The sequence below is a fragment of the Equus przewalskii genome, chromosome 14 (assembly GCF_037783145.1).
Source record: "Equus przewalskii isolate Varuska chromosome 14, EquPr2, whole genome shotgun sequence".
NCBI classification, from domain to species: Eukaryota; Metazoa; Chordata; class Mammalia; order Perissodactyla; family Equidae; genus Equus; species Equus przewalskii.
Window position 1 is genome coordinate 77,668,047 of NC_091844.1, and position 24,816 is coordinate 77,692,862.

Genomic DNA, 24,816 nt, shown 5'->3' on the forward strand with positions numbered 1-24,816 from the left:
GCCTGAACAGAAGTCCATTCTCGGCCCCAATTTTGCTTTCGCCCAGACGCGCATAATAGCTCTGCCTCCGGCTATAGCTGGGTATTCAGTTTTCCCATTCACCCACATGGAGTGCTGGCTGAAAGGCACTGAGTGTCAGCTGGGAGAAGTGTGTGCTTTCTCCACATCCATTTTCACCCCATCCCCATCTCCTGGCTCATCCATTCCCCATTTGCAGTGCTGAGAGCAGGGGGCCAGGCTGCATCCTTTATCCGTGGGCATCCTGTTGTCTACAACTGCGCCTCTCTCTACTCAGATAAAGTTAATGGTATGTTCTGTTCCCAAAACTCCAGGGAAATGTGAGTGATGTCATGGGCTCCAGAGAAGAAGGCCTAGTCTAGGCTCCTCGCCTGGTTTCCCCCTGAGATTCCTTGTAGACATCCTTCCAGGACCCCAACCTTTTGATTCCGTGTCTCACACTTTAGGGATGAACTGGAAAGCAATGAAAGAAACATTTCATGTTTTCATTTGAAATATTGATCAAAGAAAAAAGATCAAAAAAAGCCAGCTGAATCTCCCTCCTATTCACTTCTCATTGTTAATCAGCCCGCTCATGTGCTACCACAGCGTAGACATGGAAGGGACTTTGGGAAATGCTTAGTCCAACATTCCTGGTGGGTGAGAAAACCCAGCCCCATTGACAAAAGTCAGTTGCCCAAGGTCATGCAGCAAGGAGTGGAGGAGCCAGAATTCGTGCCCCCAACCTGTGGAGGCACAGCCCAGCCACTTCTCAAGTACAGCCCATGCCTTCTCGCAGAGTTGGTGGCAAGTTAAATCCTTCAGATTCAACAGCTTAAACGTATTGGAATTTTCCTTCTCCTTCTGACCCTTTCTTCTATGTCAGAGGCTCTCGGTATGCCCTGTTACAACCTTCCATCATCTCTGCCCCCCACTTTCAGCTTTCTAGACTCCAGCTCCTTCGGTGACATGAGCCGTGCCCTAGTCATCTCTGATGCAGTAGAAAGAGCCAGGCTTAGAATTCACACACCTGGATTTTAACTCCAGCTCAGCCTTGCTGTGTGGCTTGAGCATGTTGTTTACCCTCTGTCTCTGAGCTCCAGTTTCTGTAACTAAGAGTGGGAATGACCATTCTGAGTGACAGGGACCTTCTGAACATTAAATGCCATGATGTCTATAGACTTCCTAATACTCTATCTGGCTCGTGGGAGGACAAAACAATGCAACTTCTCATGATGCTCATATCCTTACATTTCCAGTGGATGCTGCAGAGCCTGGCATCTAAAGCACAGTAAAAGGAAATGAAGGAATGAAGTGGTTAGGGAACGAAAACTTGTCACCAAAGCTCTATCATATTTTCCTTCCAAACGTCCCTTGTATTTTTTCTTTCTTCACCATCCTTACTGTGACCATCAGCTTTTAGTCCCATACAATTTCTCACCTGAACCACAACAGCCAACATCCAGTGCCCCTGCCTTCAGCCTATCCCTGTTCTAGTCTCTCCTATAACCCACATCTGAATTAGTCTTCCTACAGCATAGCTCAAGGTCAGGGTCTGTGTCTTACACAGCATCTCTGTGATTTCTAAACATGTTCGGGAAATATCTGGTTGCTTAAATACACAAAGTGAAAATATAGCTTTGTAGATGAAATAAAAAAATACTTTTTTATTCTCTTCTTCTCTCCTTTTTCTTCATCCCTCCAAGTTCTTTCTAGTACCAGTTATACACCAGCTTTGGCATTAGTCAAAGTTTAGCAGGTTTAGGCTAACAATAGTTGTATTTCTGATGCTGTGTGAAGCCCTGTACAAGCATTATCTCATTTAATTATTGTAGCAGGTCTGCAAGGTTGGAGAGGAGGACAGGTTGCCATGTGTGTTCTAGGCCTATAAACACTCTTCACGAAGATTCAGCCAAGTGCTAGGCAACCGCCACAAATGCAAGCTTGCGTTCAGTTGGGGCCCTGAAAACACCCACTAGAATATGCAGGGGTGGGGCATCAATGGACAAGAAGTTCCTTTTATGGACACCCTCTTTGTAGCTGAGTGGCCTTGAGCAAGAATGCTCATGCTGGGTCATTAGCAACTCACAGTTGACAAAATTTACGACCACTCCTTCCCTTCATTTGTCATTTCATTGAACTCAACTTTCTCGAGACGAGAGGGATGGCCACTCCGGTCACTATTTGACTACAGCCCATGGGAGGCCTCCACGACTTTGGCTTTTGCAAATGTAATAGAAACGAAACAGGAATTAGTATGTCCATTTTACAGAGGAAAGAAAGTGAGCCTCAGGTAGGTGAAACCCCACAGCTGGGATGCAATCACAGGTCTCCTGATGTCTACTCAAGTTTGCATAGTTCCTTAAAATGATCGAGCACAGGTCCTATGGAGAATCCCCTGATAATTTTGGAAATCATTTAGAAAAATATGACACAAAAATATGACAGAACACAGCGTCCTGAAACCTTCTATTGGTTCACCATTCATTCAGCAAATATTTATTGAGCACTTTAATGTGGTAGGCACTGTTCTAAGCTCTGGGAATATGGTGGTAAAAAGCAAAATCTCAGTACTTAAAGGACTAACATTCTGGAGGCTTGGGGGGGTGGGGGTGGGGTGGAGAAAGACAGTAAAGAGATAAATAAATATATAAAATATTAGCTGGCCCTCAGTGCCAGGAAGAAAAATGAATCAGCAAGAGGGAGAGAGAGACTTCCATGGAGGTGCATTTTGCATGGGGAGGTCAGAGAGTACTCTCTGATGAGGTGACATTTGAGCAAACCTGGGAAGAAGAGAAGAAACAAATTATATGGGTATCTTGGAGAAAAGAATTTCAAGCAGAAAAATAATCCAAATGCAAAGGCCCTGAGGTAGCAGGGTGCCTGGCTGTGTGGAGGCCAGAGTGGGTGGAGTCTAAGCAGGAGGAGAGTAGGAGATGGGGACCAGATCATAGGGCCGTAAGGCCTTTAGAGAGAAGGTGATTTTACTCTGAGTAAATCGAAGGCCCCTGGAGGAGGAGGGACAGGACATGGCTTACATTTCAAATGGACCCCCCTGGCTCTTATGTGCAGTCAGCACAAGGGTGAAAGCAGGGAGACCAATTTGGGGACTGTCGAAATAATCCAACTGAGAGATGATGATGGCTACTAGGGTGGTAGTGACGAATGGTGTGAGAAGTGATTGGTTTGGGTATATGATTTAAAAATATAGTTGACCAGATTTGGTTATGGGGTGTGAAAGAAAGAAAAGAGAAAGAAGGTAGGACTGTGCAGCTGAAAGTCTTGCCTGAGAAGAACAGAGCATTTGGAGACACCGGATCTGTCTGGAAGCTGATAGTGGAAGAGAGAGTCAGTGAGAGTGTGGTTTCAATAAGAAAGGCTGAGAGGGTGGAGCACTTCACGTAGGCAAAGCTGCCTCTGCTTGGCCTCCAGTTTGACTCAGCAAGCCCTTCCCATCTCCCTGTTGTATTGCAGCGCAACACTGCACGTGGGCAGGAAAGACTGAGGCAGGGATGACACAAGCAGAAGGGACACTCGCCATGTCACTGAGGTACAGTGAGTTGACAAAACTTTAGCCCATAAAAGGGAAGTCAAGAGGGCCGGCCCCGTGGCCAAATGGTTAAGTTTGCGCACTTCACCGTGGCAGCCCAGGGTTTTGCTGGTTTGGATCCTAGGTGCGGACATGGCACCACCCATCAGGCCATGCTAAGGCGGTGTCCCACATGCTGCAACTAGAAGGACCCACAACTAAAAATATATAACTATGTACCGGGGGGCTTTGGGGAGGAAAAGGAAAAATAAAATCTTTAAGAAAAAAAAAAGGGAAGTCAACACTTGAACCCAAGTCTCAACAATCAGCAGACCACGGATCTTGGTGAAAGGAACATGGACAGATGCTGTTTCTGGGGTGGTCTTGCCAACTTCAAATGCAGGCCATTTGGGTGACTATCTCCCAAAGACCCCAATGGGGGGCCTGCAGTAAGATCTGAGAGGAGATCTTCCTTTCACTCTGCATGTTAGAGGGATGTTGCTGACCCACAGGATGTTTTGGAAAAGGGTGAAAGATTGTGAGCTGCTGGGATTTCTTGTATTCAAGTTGTGTTAACTGATGCTCAGACTTTCTTTTAAAGGTCCATGTTGTTTTGCAATGTTGTTGAAGATGGCTACCAGGAATTTTGTGGACCAGATTATAAAACCAGGGAAGGAGCACTAGAGCTGTTTAATATGCACTCACTGAGCATCTGCTCTTCTGAGCAGATCCTTAGGTCCCAGAATCATCCAGCCCAGTGGGAAGGGAAACTCTTCACCTGGGAGTATAGAGCATTGCATGGCAGGGGGAGTGTCGACGTCAGCCTAAAGGAAGTGCAGGCGAAGTGTGGGCATGCTATGGAAGCATGGTCAGTTAGAAGCTTGGTGTCCTGAGGACTGAGAAAAGTGAAGAAGGCAGAAGAGGATTTTGACTCTCTGTGCCGGTTGCCGGTGCAGAAGCTCCCTGGAGTTCTGCATAGATGGCTTTGGTCCTCACAGGTCGCTATCTTCACTGCTTTTGTTTTATTTGTTGTGTTAGATCTTTCTGAGGTGAGGCATTCGAGGAAGATCCTTGGGAGGAAGACCGAGTTAGTTAATCTGTGCAATGCACTCAGTATAACCTACTGCCCACTTCCCAGGATGTGGTTGGGTGGGGGTTGAACAGAGAGAAGTGAGGGGATTCCAGACATTGGGCACTTGCACTCTCACATGGAACACACCAATACCATCAGGTTATTTGTGACTTGACTGTTTAGTAGCCACTAGACTACATAATTGCCCAACTCACCCATAAGCTTATTTGTTCCTTTGTCTTGCCTACCATATCTAGAGCCAAGTACTTCTGCCCGACTGTCAACAGTCCCCATAATCTGACTTACCATGAGATACATTATCCTACCCGTTCCTCGACTGAACTCGGCTGGTCTCACTTCTTCTTGCCAGTCCCATTCCAGGGCCTTTGCTTGAGTTGTCTCCATTGGCTAGAGAACCTTCTCTTTCTCTTTACTAATCTCGATCCTCCCCAGTCTGCAAGAGATGGCCCAAGTTCCAGCTCCTGCAGGAAGCCTCCCTTCCCCCCCCCCCCCCCCCCACCAGACTAGCCTGACCCCTGACCTCTCCTCAGTGTGCTAAGGGCCTATAATTCTCATGATCTGGGCCCGTCAGTTGGGTGCTAACTTGCATGCTGAGCATTGTGGCTGTGTCACTTTTGTCTCTTTGCTTCCTTGAGAGTCCAGTCTTTGGTTCTTCATTGTACACGTACAATGCTGGGCAAATGATGACGTTTAATCAAATCTTGTCAGTTTATGATTTGAAACAATGCCTCACTCCTCTGGCTTCTTGGCCTTTTCCAGATAACTGAAGTTGAACCTGTCAAACACCAAACAAGCACAGTAAGCTCTTTTTAATAGACATCTTTCTGAAATGTATTTGACATTTTCAGAAATTCTGAACTCTCATCTGCCATACAGACTATGTAATTTCAAAGTCACTCAGAGGTGTCATTCTAAAGATCCATTAGCAACCTGAGAATTATCACAGTTCTGTATCTGGTTTTAGGTCTTTCTGTCTCCTTCCTCAGTGTCATGAATGTCACCTGAGATTTTGCTTAGGGCTCTTATACCTGTCTCTTCTGAATGCTTTCTCCAGCCATTCCTTCCAGGGTACTATGTTCCTTTTACTGAGGTCCAGGAAACCAGATCACTAGAGGTCTCCAGAAAACACTCCCTGTGTACCTACTCGATGCCGGGCTCTGTCCTAGGGAACAGCGTCAATAAAGCATGACAATGACCTCAACAAGCATAACCATAGTACAGAATGGCAAAGGCTATAAGGAAGGCATGCACATGTTAGGGCGACAGCAGAGGAGGTAGAGCAACAAACTCTGGGCAGTAGGAGAGCATAGTAGCTGCTCAGGGCAGTGAACATTTGAGAAAAGCTTGAAAAACATAGCGGGATTCACCAGCAAAAATAGACAAGAAAGATAATTTCCAGCAGAGGAAATAGCATACTTGAGTAATTGATGGCAAACAGGACTCTAGACTCTATCAGGCTTTGAAAGAGGGTCTGAGGAGCAATGCGCATAATCTTTAATGCTGGCGCTTTCTGACAGCTCATGTGGGTGCCCAGGGGACTCTTTGGATGAGTTCCGGATCAAAAGGTCCTGAATGAGTCAGATTGCTGGAAAATGGACCTGTGGATAAATGGGGTCTAATTGTGGCTTTGCACGTTGGCTACTTGAAAGGACCTTGGCCATCACTGAGGTAAAGAACAAATTTCCTTAAGACGTTGCAAATACAATGTTATTTCTAAAATCGATTAACACTAGCCAGTCCCAAGAAGAGAACAGCCTAGGAGAATATTTTATGATATTCTAGGATGTCAGAGTTGGAAGTTCTCTTAGAACTGACGTTTTACCCTCTTTATTGATTATTTGGTGATTAACGAAAGAGGAAGATCACCTAAGAAACTTGCCTAAACTAATATAGCTGGTAGTAGAGCAAGGACTAGCCTTCTAGGTCTCCTGATGCCTAGCCCCCTGTCCTTATTCTACTAAAATGTGCCTTTTAAATCAGTTGCCGTATTTATTACTTAATTTAACAAACATTTGTTGCATGTACGGAGTCATAGGTTAGGCTCTGGATATGAAGAGACTCACTCCCTGTCTGCAAGTTGCTGACAATGTAGAATGAATTAAACAAGCTGGGCCACAGCTCCTATGAGGACAAGGTATCTCCCGGTATTCTAAGCATCAATAACTATCTGTGTTGATGATTCATCTTTCCCTGTCATCATTAGAGCTGCTTCCCCTTCTGAGTCTGGCTTCTTCAAATGCTTCTGGCATTGTCAAATGTCGTTCTCTCCATTCCTCAGGTCATCTCTCCCAGCTAACTTTCCCTTATTGTTCTCTAGGAGTCAGTTCTCAAGCCAGATTAGGCTCCTCTCCTCCGTGTTTCCATATCCCTTAATACACTGTTAATTTTCTATCTCTGAATTTACAAAGTGATTTGTAGTTATCTTGTCTTACATTCGACTCCACTGAACTCCAGCTGAAAGGTGAAGAATTGGTCTCTTTAAGCTCAATTTCCCAGTGGCTTGAATAGTCGCTAAACCAGGAGAGGTGCTCAGTGAATATTTAAGTTGAACCAGCAATTGGAAATGGAGACCAGAGGCAAGGAAACCGTATTGTCTTTGGTAGGATGAGTTCTGAATTGAGTTCTCAGTAGTAGAGTGGTATTCTGTGCCACCTGAACTTCGATTAATTGACCTCATAAATGTCACTGAACACTTTCAAAACTATTTAATTAGACCTTCAAAAATATTTATTTGCATCCACTAGAAACTCACAAAGCCCCTGTCTTCATGGAACTTACATTTATTGGAGAGAGATTAAATACATATACATATAAGCTACTTATTTTGATATCTGATTTGTCAGGATACTGATAAATGTTGTGAAGAAAATAAATCAGGAAAAAGAGATAGAGAGTGACAGGGAGGCCTGTTTTAGATAAAATGATCAAGGAAGCCCTCCCTGACGAGCTGACATAGAGACAGACACCTAAATGAAGAGAGGGAGTGGTCCATGCAGCTGTGAGAGAGAATGCTCAGTGACTGATGGAAAGCACAAAGGCCCTGAGAAGGGAGCCTGCGTGGTGTGTTTCAAGCACACTAAGATGCCATGTGGCTGGAGCAGAATGATCAAGGGGGAGACCTGCAGAAGAGGGAGATAGAGGGGCGGCTGGGGCCAGGTCATAAAGAACCATGGGCCATAACAGAAGAGTAAAGGATAGAGGAAAAAAATCTCTGGAACTGGATTTAAGCTTCAGATTCTAGTATTTTCTCTGCCACTGACTTCCTGAATGACTCTGGCTTCTAATTTCCCCTCCCGGACCTCAGTCCTCCTATGTGTATGATGAGGGAATTGGAAGTGATGACTAAGGACCTCTCAGCTCTGTGGTCTGTGGACCTTGCTTATGCGTTTCAGAATTTCCCCCCGGGGATGGAGAGTGGAGTGCTCAATGCACACATAGCCTGCAGAATGCATTTGCACCAGGAGCTGCAGCATGGGCTACCTCTGCTCCTGGACTTCCTGTCATGTCTTCACAGGCAGTCAGCGGTGGCTGAAGTTTCAGGCGTTTCAGGACAACCAAATTCCGTCTCCATAGACCATCTTTAATGGTTTGAGGGGGACTTGCAATGAATCTCATCTCCAAATGGAAGCTATAGAGATGATATGGGCCACCAGCAAACACAACTCATCTTGGTGGGGAGTTATGGTACACCTCCTTTATAATGGCTGAAATCACATCTTTTGCAAGTTGTGCATCAGCCGTGAAGACTTTCTTCTTCTAATGATTGGCTGTCACTCTGTCTTTGTAAAGTAGGTAATGGAATTATATTTAAAGCTTTCACTTAACAGCCTTGCTCTTTGTAAAGATCCGCTTGAGGAATGCAAGCTTCTTTAGATAGGGAAGTGACAACTGTCTCTGACATTAAATAGATCTCTTTCTTACCTGTCCTGTTAAACATACGAAATATCAAACTCCTCTTCCATATGACAGTGGTTCAGATTTGCGCTATATGTCACAGGGAGCACAGCTGGTGAACACACTGGGAGGTACATAAAGCCAGATCAGGGTTACATTTAAAGGCCTTTTAACAGCACCATCTAAAGATGAAAATGCTGCCTCTGGAGGCTACAAGTTTCTTGTTACTGGAGATGATCAAGAAAAGGCCATTAGGCAGGATATTACAGACAGAAAATATGTGTCAGTCGGAGAACTGAACAAGCTGTCTTCAAAAAGCCCTTCCCACTCTAAGATCTTCTCCTCCATTACCATAATCTTGCCTTAATCTGAATTTTCTATTATACAAGGACAGATCAGAAGATTGTCAATGCCATTTTAATCGCTGTGGGCCTTTACCAATAAGATAAGGCCCAGCAAGATCTGACTACAAATCTGTGCAGGCAAAGAAATGGATTTGAAGTTATGTGCAGTGGTGTAGAGGGACCTATCACCCATGGGGAGAGAGGAGAGAGAGAGAGAGAGAGAGTGTGTGTGTGTCTGTGTGTGTTTATAACTGAGTCCATCTGTTATCACTTACCTGTACTGTGTTCTTTGTCTTCCAGATTTTATTTTTCATTTTTTAAAATCACCGGTTCAAATTGGTTTCAGTAGTTTATTCTCAGAAACGGTTTTGGTATTATATTTTAGATCTTATCCAAGCGTAATATTAATTTAGGGTTAAATAATATAACACTTATTTAAAATTTTTCTTTCCTCATGATAAACCAATTAGAGGCCCATGAGAAAATGCCAAAGACTTTATATAATCCCTTCGAAAGTTTACATTATTTTTTAAATGGTTGGAGTTTTCTGGTTCATGATGAAAACCTAAGCATATATATTTACCAACTCTTTCTTCCCAATTTCTGTTGAAGTAACCAAAAAAAACCAGACAGCAGCACATAAAATCATAGAAATGTAGAGAACAGAAAAAGGGATACCAGCACACCAGGAAATTTAGCAAATTTCTGAAAGATGACAAGTAGTTTAAATCAAAGGAATGGCTGGCTAACCCAGAGTGGAGAAAGTGGATGACCAGAACAGAAGAGAACGTTGCAACCAAGGTGGGAGCTGTTTTAATTAATGAAGTCCTACACAGATTCCAAATTTGATGTCTTAGGGTATGGAAAGCCAAGAATTAAGGAGTAACATTGGGGCCAGCCCAGTGGCGCAGAGTTTAAGTGCACACATTCCGTTTAGGCGGCCGGGAGTTCGCTGGTTAGGATCCTGGGTGCGGACATGGCACCGCTTGACCAGCCATGCTGTGGTAGGCATCCCACATATAAAGTAGAGGAAGATGCGCACAGATGTTAGCTCGGGGCCAGTCTTCCTCAGCAAAAAGAGGAGGATTGGCAGCAGTTAGCTCAGGGCTAATCTTCCTCAAAAAAAAAAAAAAGAGTAACATCTATCTATTTAATAAAAAGATTCCTCATGAAATATCTGAGCTACTCAATCTTTTCTTCCTATACAGAGCAGCCTGCTTTTACTTGCCTCTAGGCAGAGAACACTCCATTCTATAGAAATTGAACAATTGCTGAGGAAGTCTTAGGTGTCAAGTATTAGAGCTGGCCTCAGAGTGAAGCCCTTCTTATATGGTGGGCTGGTGGCAGTGGAAAGATGCAGCCAAGCCAGTCTGCTCACAAAGTCCAATCTAAACCTTGCCAGTCAACACAAACACATACACTCACACATCGTTCACCACCAGTCCTCCCATTCAGGAGAAAGGCTTGCTGGGCAAACAAGCCAACACCAAATTGGAAGCAGCTAAGGACAGTTATCTGTACTAGTCAAGTAATTCTTCATCCCTAAATGTGAATGGGCACCTAAGATTTGCCCTACATTTCAGGAGGGAAAAGTAAGATAAGAAATGAGAATAATTCATCATCAGGTTAATCCAGAGAACAAAAGAGAGTATAAAAGTATAATGAATATTGTTAGAGAGATTTTGGATAATATTAAAATTATCATTTTTTTTTTCTTTTTCCATGAGGAAGATTCACCCTGAGCTAATATCTGTGCCAATCTTCCTCTATTTTGTATGTGGGTCGCCGCCTCAGCATGGCTGCTGCTGAGTGGTGTAAGTCGGTGCCCGGGAACTGAACCTGGGCCGTCAAAGCAGATCATGCCAAACTTAGCTAGCAGGCCCTTCCCAGGACTGGCCCCCTTAAAATTATCTTTTAATGGTAATCACTAAAAGGGAAACACTTGGAGAATAAGCAAAAGTTATTTGAAATTTATAAAAAATCATAATTGGCAAAAAACTTAATAGAAAATATGGAAGCTAAAGTCAAGGATAGCTCCCAGGAAGAAGAGCAAAATTCCAAAGGAGGCAAATGAAAGGGAAAAATTTAAAAATAAGGAAGACCAATTCAGGGTATTCACAATCCAACTACTAGATGTTCCCAAAAAAAGAACAGAGAAATACTGAAAGGAAAATTATCAAATAAATAATAAAATAGAAATTTCCAGAGTGGAAAACTACCAATCCTTAAGTTGCAAGGACCACTAAAGATCAAGAAGCAGAATGGATGAAACATGATCCACACTTGGATGCATGTGTCCCTGTGAAAGTTCAGCATGGGGAGAATAAAAGACAAGCTTAGACACCTAGAGAGAGGAGACTACCAAAAAAACTGAAAAAATTAAACCCCAAAAATGATAGCAGGTTATCAACAGACTTCTCATCAGCAACATTAGCAAATGCAGAAGTTCTTAAATATTGTGGAGTAAAGTCATTTTCATTTATGCAAGAGCTCAAAAAGTCACTTTTCACTTACTATTTGTGGAGGTGAAATGCTTGAGAGTACATTATAGTAAAACTAAAAAGGAAGACATGAGATTCAAGAAACAGTGAAACCAGTCCAGGAGTAAATGAAGAAAAACATCCCAGTCAGACTGCAAGGCAGCAGGTTAGGAAGGCAGTCATGGGATCAGGAAACAATTAATATGATGGATTAAAAATATGGATATTGTTCCAGATATTGTAAAGAAGGCATATGTTTCTTTGATAATCAAGAAAAAAATCAATTGGGAACACGAAGAGAAATTAAAAATATACTGCAAATTTTTTTTTTTTTGAGGAAGGTTAGCCTTGAGCTAACATCTGCCGCCAGTCCTCCTCTTTTTGCTGAGGAAGACTGGCTCTGAGCTCTCATCCGTGCCCATCTTCCTCTACTTTATATGTGGGACGCCTACCACACCGTGGCATGCCAAGCTCTGCCATGTCCGCACCTGGGATCTGAACCGGCGAACCCCAGGCGGCCGAAGCGGAACGTGGGAAGTTAACCACTGTGCCACCAGGCCAGCCCTTACTGCAAATTTAAGAATCAAACAAAAAGCAAACTAAAATATGGAATGATTTGGGGTATTTAATGAAGCAAAAGAAAAAAGAATTGCTCTGAATATATTGCTTAAATCTCTTTTAACCACACAGTATTAAGGCCAAAGATTTTATTTTCTTTCTGTATTGGTCTAGATATGCCATTTGATCTTATAGTGAGTAATATTAATATGATCAAATATTTAAAAGTCTTTTTATTGGTCTCCATGTAGAGAATCAACATATAGATAAAAAATGAAAGACTTAATCTTTGCAACAGAATGTAATTATTTTGTAAACCTCGACATGTAAAGTCATTTTGGACCTTGGAAAATGTTAAATGGATGGGGGTAGAGGGTGACAATTTTCTCTGTCACATGAGGAAAGAGACTTTGCTAACAGTTGGTAGAATAAGAAATAGAAATTTAAGTGTATCCTTTAAAATAACCAGGTGGATAAATAAATGGAAAGAACTATAATCACGATATTCAGAATTATGGTACTAACTGTAAGAATGACAGAAATCAGAAAAGGTTAAAAATGATCAACCCTGGGGAATGGACTTGGGGAGAGAACTGTTGTTTCCTTCTATTAACTTTCTGCGCCTTTTAAAAATTTTTACAACATGCATGAATTAGTTTAGTAAATGATAATAATATTAAAAAGTTGAACAGCCCTGTTCCAGGAAGGAGGAAAATAAGTTATTGAGCCCCTGATATTTGACATGATACACATCATTTCAGCTTATTCATCATAAAATTATGATCTTCTCTGGGCCTGATGCTCCTCATTGATGAAGTATTGATAAGTTGGTGAAAGAGTGGATAAGCGTGACTGCATCTCTGCCATGTCTTCTTTCCCCAGCTGTGCCTGCCTTCCTCAGTGGGGTCCTCTACACAGCCCGATGTGCTGAGACTAAACTGATGTGGGTTCTAATCCTGCCTCCACCGCCAGCTTGGTTTATGACTTTGAACATCTCATGTTTCACCTCAATTTTCTTCTTTGAAATTCTTATTTGAAGAAACCTCAAATTTCTTCTTTGAACATAAAATATCTAGGATTTTCTGTTTTTAAAAGTGGTCTGTTTTATCCATACTCCCCCAACACACACACACACCCCCAAAGACAGACTTTAGAATTAGACTTACTAGCTTTGTAACTGCGGGCTGGCTACTTAACCTCTCTGAGTCTATTTCCTCATTTATAAAGGGAAGTCAATGAATACAGTCTAATTTATCATTATTTTCATCTTGCTTCTTCTGTCTGGCCAGATGGGGGCGTTGCCTCCCTTGGCATTGGTCAGCCAATAATTTGAAGTTGTGCAATGCCTGGCATCTGGAAAGGAAAGGAGAGTCTAACTGTTACCACAGGCTCTAATTCCAGAGCAAAGAATCGCCTCCTGGATAATGGGGTTGAAACGTGAACTATACGTTTAACTTCTTGATCAAGCACAAAGAAAGACAGTGCTTCCCAGAAATGGATGATTTCATAGTTCGATGAGGTTAAAATGAAAATAATGTAACAGAGTTCCTAAATTGAGGAAGGAACCAAAATGGTGATCTCTCACAGATAGAAAATCTTCAGAGACGTTATTTCAATTGTGCCCAAGGTCCCAGGACTTATACGGGGGTCTGGACTGCTCTAGGCATGATGACATAGAGTAGTCCCTCTGGGAATGCAGCCTCCCTTCCAATTGTATTCCTCACACCATTGTAATTTGGCCTTGTGTGCAAATATCTCAAATCTACAGCTCTTAGGAGGAATATTCCTTCTCTGACAAAAAAGAGGGGGCTTTAGTTGAATTCTGTAGACTAAAACTTTCTACACCAACTTCTTAAATAAGGGCAGCAAGAGAGGCAGCTGGTCTGTCCAAGCTCCTCAATGAGAGTGAAGAAGATGATATAAGTGTTTATAATGGTATCAAGGAAGCCACTTGCATCCCTGCTCTCGGATTGACAGGTTAGTGTCAGGACTTCTAGAACTGTGGCTGATGAGGCTGATACCCCAAAAGATGTTTAAATAGTCGATGTGACTTTTCTCCTACACTGTACAGTCAACTCTTTTGCCCATAAGCAAAGGAGTTTTATTAGCACTTGAGCCCATGAGTCTTCTGAGTGGAGATGAACAGAACTCCTCCACTTGAGATCTCTGGAGTTGAGGTTGTTTAAGATATTTGGAATAACAAAGATGCTCTGGATTTCTAAAAGTTTCCTAGTCAACCTCAGGGCAACATAGAAAAATCGTTACTAAGTTTCACACCCATTGGATGCCAGAATTTGAAGGAACTTTTGACATCATTTCATCACATTGACTCATTTTAAAGATGATTAAACTAAGGTTAAAGAAGATGACATGATTTTCCCAAGTCCACAAATCCTGTATGGCCCCAATCCATTCACTTATTCATGTATTTATTTAAGCAACAAATGTTTATAGAGCACCTACTAAGTCCTAGTGATTACATCAGGTCATGGGAAAACGTTTGTGGATATGCGATAGCTTTCTGCCTTCCAAGAGCTCACAGTCTGGAGGGGAGGCAGGCATGTGCCAGTCCTTGGGTAACATAACAAGGCCTAACAGAGAGATGGTAGCCATGTGTTCGTGGAGCACAGCAGATAATGCTAATTCTTCTGAGGGGCTGGGAAGGGCCTCTCAAAAGGCATCGTATTTGAGTAGAGTCTTGCAGGATGAGAGGAAGGGGAAAAAGAAATATTCTAGGTGGAAGAAATAATACATGCAGGATTTGATAGGGCAAAGCAATTCAAAAGTGTTATTAGCCATACTGGGGTCCTGTGGGGCACTGAGAGCCACATGGGATAGAAGCCTTAGACTCCAAAATCTCCAGGATAAAAGCACATCATATAGAGTAAGAAAACTTGGGCATGGGCCAGCATGGGTCTCCAATTACTTCCCCATGTGGAAGGGAAACCAGAGCAAGTCTTGAATGCAATGAGGAGAGGTATTTCAGGGATCCAGAAAGAACCTTTGCTCCAAAGAAGAGCTCGTCTACTGCTCTCTGAATCTCTGTATTAGAACTCAAGCATTCAAAACCACAACTCCTTAAGGATGGGGATAAAAAGGTAAATACCCAGGAGAATAGAATCCCAGAAACGTACGACAACTCACAGGAAAGTGTATCAATTAATATACAGAACATTTTAATACTCAATATTTGAAACAGGAGAGTTCAGAAATCCTTCCTTTGCCTTACTTTCAGTGGAAGGCATCTTGATTTACAAAGCAAAGGTTCCCTTCTTTAATGTATAAAGACTCCCATCTTTTGTTCCCCTAGAATATTGAAGAGAAAGGTGTGTATTGTTGTGGTGTATAATCACAACTCTAACCATATTTGGGCAGTAGTAGTGTGCTGTGATCAGAGGCTGGGGATCTGGAGCCACTCTGCTTTGGCTTAAATCCTGGCTTGGCCACTTAATAGTTATGTGAATCCAAACAAGTTATGTAACTTCTCTGTGCTTCAGATATAATAATATTTATCTTATAAAGGTTCGAGGGTCTTTACTTATGAGCTCATATGTAGAAAGCCTGGTACATAGTATTATTCAATATTTTTCTAATATTACTGTTATTTTTTATTAATATTACTATTATTTGCAAAGCATTGCAAAGCAATGAGGACTGGTCTTTCTTCCCAGGTCTCAGTTATAGTTATAGTCAAACGGATTGACCAGTCAATATCCAGAAGGTTTTGTTCTCTCATCGAACATTACAAGATTATAGGCCTTGTGGAAGAATCAGACATAGTCTTTGCCTCAATGAATGTATAATCAGATTAAGTGTATTTATTGCTAGTCTTTCATTCTTATACAGAAATATAAACCTGGAAAATATGAACCTTAATACTTTCATTCTGCCTAGAATATTCATTCTCCTGCCTCTATGCTTGCCTAAATTCTACCCATTTCTCAAGATCCCATGCACTTGCTGGGCGTATCAGTCAGAGTCCAATCAGTAAACTAAAACCACAGAGTAATTTGAACAGGGAAAGTCTAATATAAGGAATTATTAACTATAAAAGGGGATTGTAGCAATGGGAGATTAGCTATTAAGAAGTAAAGAAAACACTAAAGAATATAAGAATAGCAGATATAGGGAACAGCCACTATGTCTAGGACCAAGATAGGACAGCTAAGGAAAAGGTTCCCCAGAGCTCAGGTCCAGATATTACTGGAGAGGCCACAGCTCACAGGATGGAAGAGAAGTTGCTTTGTGCCATACCAGTGGAATTTGCTGGAAATCTGTCCCCTATGGTGCCAGGGAAAGCTGTTCATGAGGAGGTGTTTCACTAGAGGTATAAATATACCTCTATAAAATGACCTGAGGCTGGGAGCGCTGCGGGATTCCACCCACTAGGCACTGCTGGCCTCCATGCACTACAGAAGCTGTGCATTCTGCAAAAGCCTGAGGCTGTGGAAGCCACCACACTGCCGGAGTTCAGGCCTGTGGAAGGAGCCTGCCGAGCAAGGACACTGGAACCAGAAAGCAAAGACTTTCCTCCTCAACGTCTCTCCACTGTTCTCTAATGACAAAGCTTACTATCCATTTCCTTTATCAGTTTCAAAAAAAATGCTTAAGAGACCAGCTCCATTTTCAAAGAGCAGGGAAAAAGAGGCAACTTGGAACTAAGAGGCGATTACATAACTAGCATAGTCTACCCCTTTGACGGTTGAGATTCCATATGCAATTCTTTATATCAAGCTGATGTCTGTTTGACTGTAACTTCCACCAACGTGGTCTTAGGGTTTACGTCTTGGACCACTTAGAATACGTCATCCACAACATGTCAACCATGATACCTAAGCTTCTTGATGAACACGGAGCCGAGTAGGACTACCGAGTAATTTACTTAGCATGGACATCTCTTTGATATTGAAACATGGTATCATGGTATGAACTGTGGCTGCCAGAGCACTTGATAGTTTTTATTAAGCATACTTCTAATTGAAACTTTGAGTAATGTTTTTTAATCCATGCTTCACCTTTTTGTGCCATTTGTTCAGTTTGTATGTTCATTTGTTCAATCCATTAATATTCATTAAATGCCTATTCTGTGATAGGTGAGAAGGACCACTCCCTCTCTCTCTGTAAAGCTGAGATACTGGCTGGGTCCTTTGATCCCTGTGCATCCCTCCTGGGCTTTTTCTAAGCCCTGGAGACCTACCTCCTACGCTTGGTAAGAAATTACATCTTTATCACTATGGGAAGTGAAGATTTTCCCTTCTCTACCACCTACTTAAGCCTTGAAACTCCTCTGAGTAATTATAAGATACTGTTGTTTCCAATTTCATTGGGTCTAAATCCAATGAGATTTACCCTCGCATGGGAAAAAGTGTACAAGAAGTTGGCATAAATTATAAATGCCTGTGCCAATGCATACTTTTTCCATTACTACAAAGTATTATAGAGATTTCTGAGTGTGAGCCAGAAAATTCCCACCCCAAATTCAAAATCAGACAAATGCCCAAGAATCGGATCTCTAGTGCTGCAGCAACTGCATTTTCACACCATTCTCATGCTGAAGTGGGATCTCAGGAGAGCCAGGAAGGGTCCAGAGTTCAGGGAAATGAAGAGGTGGTTCCAGCTGATGGGGCTGAAGGTCAGAGGGAAGACAGGTGATTGCCAAGGAAATGAGAAAAGATGCCAGACATCTAAGAGAAAAGGCCGTAATGCTCTGCGGAGGGAGAAAAGTCTAGATTCAGAGAATATCTTAAAGTTAACTTGACCCTGCTATTTCTCTAACACTGACTGAATTGTGAACTGTAAATGCGTGTAGGTGTTTGCCTAAATAGCAAAATTCCAACACTGTGCACTTTTATTTTGTTTTTCTGAAATTCAAACTGTTTATTTTGGGGAGACAGGTGTCTCTCCTTTTCTGCAAAGCAGTAACAGCACAAACAGCAGGACAAATTTCCCAGTCTCACCTAGTTAATTCCCAGCGGGTCCCCAATCACCTTCTAGACTTTGAGTTCCCAGAGTATGTCACAGCGACCCTGGCCACACTGGCTTGAGGCCACATCCCAGACTTGTCATTTCAGCCGCTTCTACAAATGTTCAGTTATTCCCAGTTTCCTGCCCAGCTCTCTGAGATAGGAGTGAACGTTTGTGGTAATTAAAACAGTGTGAAATTTGCACTGTCAGGAAACACAGTTATTTTTTTTTTCCTCTGCCAGCCATCATGCTATTTATAGCAATACACTTCACCATTTATTTGCTGGGCAGTGACATCAAGAAACAGATATTAGGCAAGGAAGCCAATTTACTCCACAAAAACATCCATTATCTTTATCACCAACAGAGACTGAAAAATAATCAATTAGAATGCTTCACTTGGGAATGACTAATTGAACTGTTAAATATACGGTATTGGGGCAGTCACCCTGGGAACCTAAATATTAATACGTATAACAAGAAAGACTTCTTATGAAGAAGCTGTGATTGGTACCACTTTGTACACAGAGATCGCATTCTCCAATGGACACAAGTTACAAACCAAAATTCTTCTTTCTGACCCTACTGTATTTGAATTTGATCTTATTCCACAGGAAGTCTCATACTTCCATAGGAAGTGCGCTTGTCATGGAACGTTCATTTCTATTTCCCAAACACCCTATCATAAGAATATTCTCCAAAAGCTAATGCTCATAATCAACCCTGACTAGGACATACAGCTACACAGGTGCATATGCACATGCACACACACACACATACGCCCATACACACATCTACACACACACACACACACATACCTCCACACACACTATTCTCAGCTTTTGAATATCTACAAAACAGAGAGATACTTTATTTTCCTACAGATAACTTGACTATAGTTTAGCCAAAGAGCCAACCCAGAGCACAGAATTCTTTTCCATTGTTTATCTTCTTCATTCTTTCATTCAATTTACTAAATATATATTACACGCCTTGGACCGTTTAAGCCTCTTAGGATATGCAGATGTGGAAGAGAAGATGCCTGTCCTTAAGGAGTTCACACTTCAGGCTTAGAGACTGACCATCACAACACAAGTTGATAAATACTATAAAAGAACAATGTACAGGCTACTTTGGAGTGAGAGAGCACTTCGCTGACATTTTAGATGAGTCTGGCAGTTGATTTAAGTGAAAAGGCGTGGAAGAAGGGCATTCCAGGCAGAAGCAGTACCTGTTTCAAAGGGTAGAGGTTTCAAAGAGCCTGGCATCTTTAGAGAATGTATCAAGTGCAAAGTAAAGAATTTGAGGTGGAATGTGGAAGACTTGAGAAACTGAGGAAGGGCTTTGCTTGCTGTGCTAAGAGGCTTGATGGTCCTCCAGGAGACACTGGGAAGCCTCTGAAATATGTCGAGCAGAGGAGTAATCCGGTGAGATTGTTTCAGGAGATCATTCGGGCACTAGTGTGGGCAATGGATGGGAGAGTGAGGGTAAGACAGAGAACGGGGCAGGGGAGAAGGGAAACCAACTAAGGGATTTGCAAAAGTATAAATAAGAACTCACCCAGACCTGAACTGGGTGGAGGCAAAGATGTTGGGAAGAGAGAATTGACAAACTGCACGGTATGAGAGAAGTAGGCACTCAGGTTTGTGGGTTGAGTAAAGAGAGGCTTCACAAAGCCATTAACTGAGATAAAGAAGGACATAAAGAGGAGAAGCCATCCTGGGAGCAAAGTTCAGCTTTGGACATGTTGGATTTGTGATGTCTGTGGGGCCTTGCATAAGAGACATGTGGTGGATAAAGGCATATTAGCATCAGACACTAGACCAGAGGGAGGGGACTCCTGTGTGGCCTTCCTTGAGCCATCTGACAGGATAAAAATTATCCCTATCTCCAGACCTTCACTTCCCATAAAATTCCCTGCTCGGGGTGGGGGTGGGGGGCGGAAAGGGGGCCTCTTTCCTACTCTGACTCCTCCTTAGTTGTTTAAACTGAAGACGCTCAGCCGGGGAGAGTTTACCAATCTACTCAGCTCCTTCTGCGAGTCTAGGGTGGAGCTGACTCTCCCCCTAGGACAGCCCGGCTTTGGAATAAAGACACTCTTGTAAAGAGGATTGTATAGATAGGGTAAGATACACTACCTCAAAGGTCCAGTTGATTTTTATTGATTTTTTTAAATTTGTTTAGGAGAGTTCTAATTTTAGAATTTAGGGGATTCAGAGAATAACCTTCTCTCTTTCGTTTTATTCCAACTCTTATCCCCCTCCTTCCTCCTCCCTCAGTAACCAGGGCCGTGACCTGTTCTGGGGTGAGGTGGAAGCTCTCCCGGGCCGCTCGTATCGAAGGTTCTTGGCAGCGCTGCACCACCCTCAATGACCTCCCTGCCAAGTACCAGTCTTTTTTTCCCCCTAAGCAAATGACCTTCAACAGACATCACTATTTTATAACTCAGGGCAAGGACAGTCTGTCTGTGTTTTGCATCTGCACATATCTACCCTAGTAACAGAGAAATAAGGCTCTTTTTGCTAAGAAGCTGAGCTGTGTGGGATTGGTCTTGATGTTATTTTGTTGGGGTTTTCAATACTCTCCGAGCCCTGGAAAAGCACATCCATTCAATGATGACTCTGGGTCTGGGGTCCCACCATCTCCAATTTCACTGCATGTTTTTCCAGAGAGAGATTTAAAGTTCTCACCCTCTCACATCAAGAAGGCAAACTTTATAAGTGAGAGGGAGACATTGACTCTGCATCTCATTTCAGTGTTTTGTGTTTTTTCTTGAAATTGAGAAGAAGGCAAGCAAACATCAGCAGAGTCGTGAAATAAATTAGGCCAGAATGGTGGAATTTGGAGATTCCCCCTCAGATCTCTGCTAAGCAGTCACCTTTGCTCGTGGCATTCCCTTTAAACACACATATTTAAAAGCAAAGCCAAGGTAGGAATTTCAAGTCATAAAACACTTATACTCCTTTGCCCCGGCAACTGCAGTTCTGGAAGTATATCTCTAGGAAACAACCACAGATGTAAGAAAGGCTTTGTACACAAAGGTGTTCATCACCCTGTTGTTTATGGTAATGAAAATGACAGTGAGTAAAATATCCCTGGAAAATATTGCTGGCAGGAAAATTATGGTATAATGTCAACTAAAGCAAGCAAGATAAAAAGTATTTATTCTCTGTGTAATTTCTGAGCTGTAAATATTAGTTAGGATAAAAGGCTTGAAGGATACGTACCAAAATATTAACAGTAGTTTCAGGCTGGTGGCATTATGAGTTCCAAATCTGAAATGAGCAAAAAAAGAAAAAAATTAGTATGAGTGCTTAAACATTGGAGAATCAGCATCAAGGTTGAAAAGTGATTTATTAAAAATAAAATGGGTGTATTGTGAGGATTGTCAATTTCTTCTGCTTTCAATGGGGTAGAGACCAAAGGAGTGGAACTTTGTAATAGTCCCAGGAGTACTGAAGATACTCAGTGAATATACACCTTTTACCAAAAAGTAAGCCAGGTACTAGGATCACCAGAAGGAGATGAGGGAATTCAGTGATGACGGACTCACAGTCTAGAGTGGTGGGATATCAGTCAGGAATACAGATGATACCATGAGAGAAAGGCAGCCCAAGTACTTCAGGAAAACCCCATAGTCCACAAGTTTTTATGGATGGAAAAGATTTGGTTTGAAATATAGATTACAAGAAGGAGAGTGATGAAAAATCGTGCTCAGCAGTTCATACACCTTGCCCAATGCCTGGTACAGAGCAATGCAAATTTGCCAAACTGCTGTCCAGTACTTAGAACTCTTTTATGTTTGGCGAGACTGTGGACATCCAGGATGAGAATTTGTACTTAATTCTGTAGGCAATGGGCACCCACCAAAAGTGTTCGAACAGAGGAAGTAAAAGGTAAGAGCTCTATTCTAAGAAAATCTAGCTGGTTGTAACAAACAGGAGGAATTGGAGGGAAAAAGCTGAAGGCAGATGGGGGCTGGGGTGGGGAGGAGAGAGAGAGATGCTAAGGCAGTAGCAGAAATAAGCATTAGATGGGTTATATAGATAGAAGAGCAGGACTAGAGATGCTGCTGAGACCAGGGCAAAGGGGAGGAAGGAGTCCAAAATGGCGATAGGGGTGCCCAACAGTACTGTATAACCTCTCGTTCTGAACTTGAGTTACCTGCATACGCTGAAAGTTGCTTTTCAGTTTCACAACCATCATGCTTTCCTTTGAGTTTGGAGTTGATGAGGACATGTGGATGCAGGAGGAAAACTTGCGGAGCAAAGTCATTGCCAAACAGGTGAATTTCCTCAGGAAATCATCAAGGGGTCTCTTTCAGTTCCACTCACACCCATCTTTCGCCTGGGTTCCTGTCACACGCTGCAAGAGCTTTGGCAGAGGGATCTCAAAGAGCTTTGATCCTTTTACAAGGCAGCTCGTCCAGACTTGTGGCGCCCGCCTCCTCCTTTCCTGGGCTCCCACCTCCCATTCTCAGCTACTCCAACTATGCCTTTGGAATCCATTGCACACACATATATGTAACCTCCGGCCCAGGTGGTCTTTCAAGGCACCAACAAACCTGGAATCTCCCTGAATAAAATCAATCCTCAACTCTGCAAATATGCAGGGAACATTTTGGTTGCCTACCCAGAATCCATTTCTCCCTTCATTCCTGACTTTTATTCAGATATCCACACATTTCCATCCACATCTGTGCTTTAAGGAAAGCTGACCTCACTCCCAGTTCCAGGAGTGAGTCTGATTGGTTAGAGTAATTCTATTGATTGGTTCAGGAATTCTAAGACTACAACTTGGTCTGATGAGACCTAAGGGATATTTCCAGGTACTTCCACAAAAATAGTTTCTTTTCTATAAAGAGCCACCAGAACATGTGGTGTTTCTCTTCCTCTGGATGAGGTTTTGTACAGATGAGAATCCCAGAAGTACTGCAGCCATCTTGCTACTAGATTTAGGTTGAAACTCTTGCAGACAGAGGGACTGAAAGACAATCACAGCAATCCCCTCTAATTTTTTTTTAGTTGACCTAAAGCTGTTCATCAATGGGTGGCCATTTTGGAAAATTGTAAGGATGTCTTTATTATCACAGTAATTGGGAGGTGAGCCTGGCATTTAATGTATGGAGATCAAGGAAGTTAGAATTTATGGGATAAGCTTGCATGACAAAAATTCTTCCTTCATCCAGCACAATTTCTTAGTGACCCACTGGGATTCCAGGTAGGTGATAAACCTATTTATTATTATCTGAGCCTAGAGCTTAACTCCATTTCACATACATACAAAGTATTTTTACTTTGTGTATAGTTTTAATACACACCAAATTTTCCATTGTTTAAATCAAGGGAAGATTGTACTTTCGTTTGAAAGTCTTCCAAGATTTGTTCACCTTTTCAGAAAATCATGTCACCAATGGCAATGGCACCAATGGGGCTTGAGTTGTCAACACAATACTCCTTTATTAGTCTGCATTTATAGCTGTCATACTCATGGTAATTCTATCTCCCGGTCCAAACTCCCGAAAACATCTTCATGGGTACCAGTGTAATTGTGAGATGACATTTACATATCAATATGTATGTATCTTTCTATTGTAAATTACCTTCTTTTTATGTCTCCACTACACTGCTGTTAGGGCATGATATATTTTCGTAATTATATGATCAGTGGATTAAACTATGAATTCAATTGCAGAATAGTAAAGGGGATTTACAAGCTATTTAAAATAAAAAGGAGGTGTTGTATTTGCTGGGCGAAGAACAGAGGAGACTCATTCTCTTCAAGAATCCTAACTGATATAGAATTAGGCAGCAAGAAGTGGGAGTTCTTAAAATAGACCCTAAAATGGGGAATTGGCTCAACTGTTGGAGTCAGTAAAAAATAGCGATAAGACTCTCCTAGGTCAGGCTGAGAAGTTACAGATCTCGGTCCTACATTTGAAAAACTTTAGTGAAACCAACTAACTTATACTGACTTTGCAGAGATGATCATGTACCCTCAAAGATATAGCTTTAGAGGAGGTGATACAAAAATTCAGAGAAGTATTGGCTATGTGCTGAAGCCTCCTGTTTGGTCTTACAGGAAATAGAGAAGTCTTCAACTGATGAGTCTGGAGCTGAGTGAGAAGGAACATTTAACTTTCCTAAGGAAGGGAGGCTCTCTTCCACCGTGAATTGTACATCTGGTAACGTGGAGTCAGCAGAGTTGGAAGAATCAAATGTTATGCCAAGCTAGAGTATGTGGGAGAAGAAGCAGACAAGTGAGGGCCTTATATGGAAATAAAATTTGGATCCAAGACAAATACGGTCTCCAAAACCTCTCATTGGACTTTCTTGGTCCAACAGGGGAGACAGTCCTGATCACAGTGAGAAGGTAGCTGAATGCAAGCTAGTGACAAAGAGCCAGGATCAGAACCTTCCCAGCCCTGATTGGAAACTGTCGTCTCAGATTGTCCAGGTGCTATAACTTGAGAAGGAGGACTGGAAAGAGGCAGGTGTTATTCTTGATCTAAGGCCTTCCTATCCAGTCCAATTTCCTATCTTAAGAACTCTCGTCCTGGGAATGACTCCTCCAGGGAAGACTTACAGGGAAATGGATTTACACATAAGCCACAATAGGACAACCTCATTAGATTATGGTAGTGACCCCACTAGTCATCTGAACGAACCCATGTCTCTGGTAGAATAGCTGTTTCACTTTATCAGGCCCAAAGATGTACAAATCCTTTCTATCAACAATTTCATTGCTGGGCAAATGTATTCAAGAAACGCAAGAACGTGTGCACAAAATGTTCATAGCCACATCCCTTGTAAAAGCCAAAATGCAAAATTCTCTTTGCCTGGGGTTGAGAGGACTCTGGAAACAGTGAGAAGAAGAAATCTATAATGGGATTACCAGTCACATCCAAGTGCTGCTTTTTAAAGCCTGCATTGCCAGGAAATAAGGAGAGTTTCTTGA

General features: G+C 42.3%; 1 long non-coding RNA gene across 1 annotated transcript; it reads right to left on the reverse strand.

The window, feature by feature from the left end:
• Window positions 1-2,249: 2,249 nt before the first annotated feature.
• Window positions 2,250-22,258, reverse strand: LOC103555842 (uncharacterized). Its single transcript, XR_011526692.1, has 5 exons — window positions 22,024-22,258; window positions 21,087-21,134; window positions 5,140-5,394; window positions 4,905-5,052; window positions 2,250-4,596 (listed from the first exon to the last, which is right to left on the reverse strand). It is a non-coding gene; the product is annotated as an uncharacterized lncRNA (long non-coding RNA).
• Between the last annotated feature and the right edge of the window lie 2,558 nt (window positions 22,259-24,816).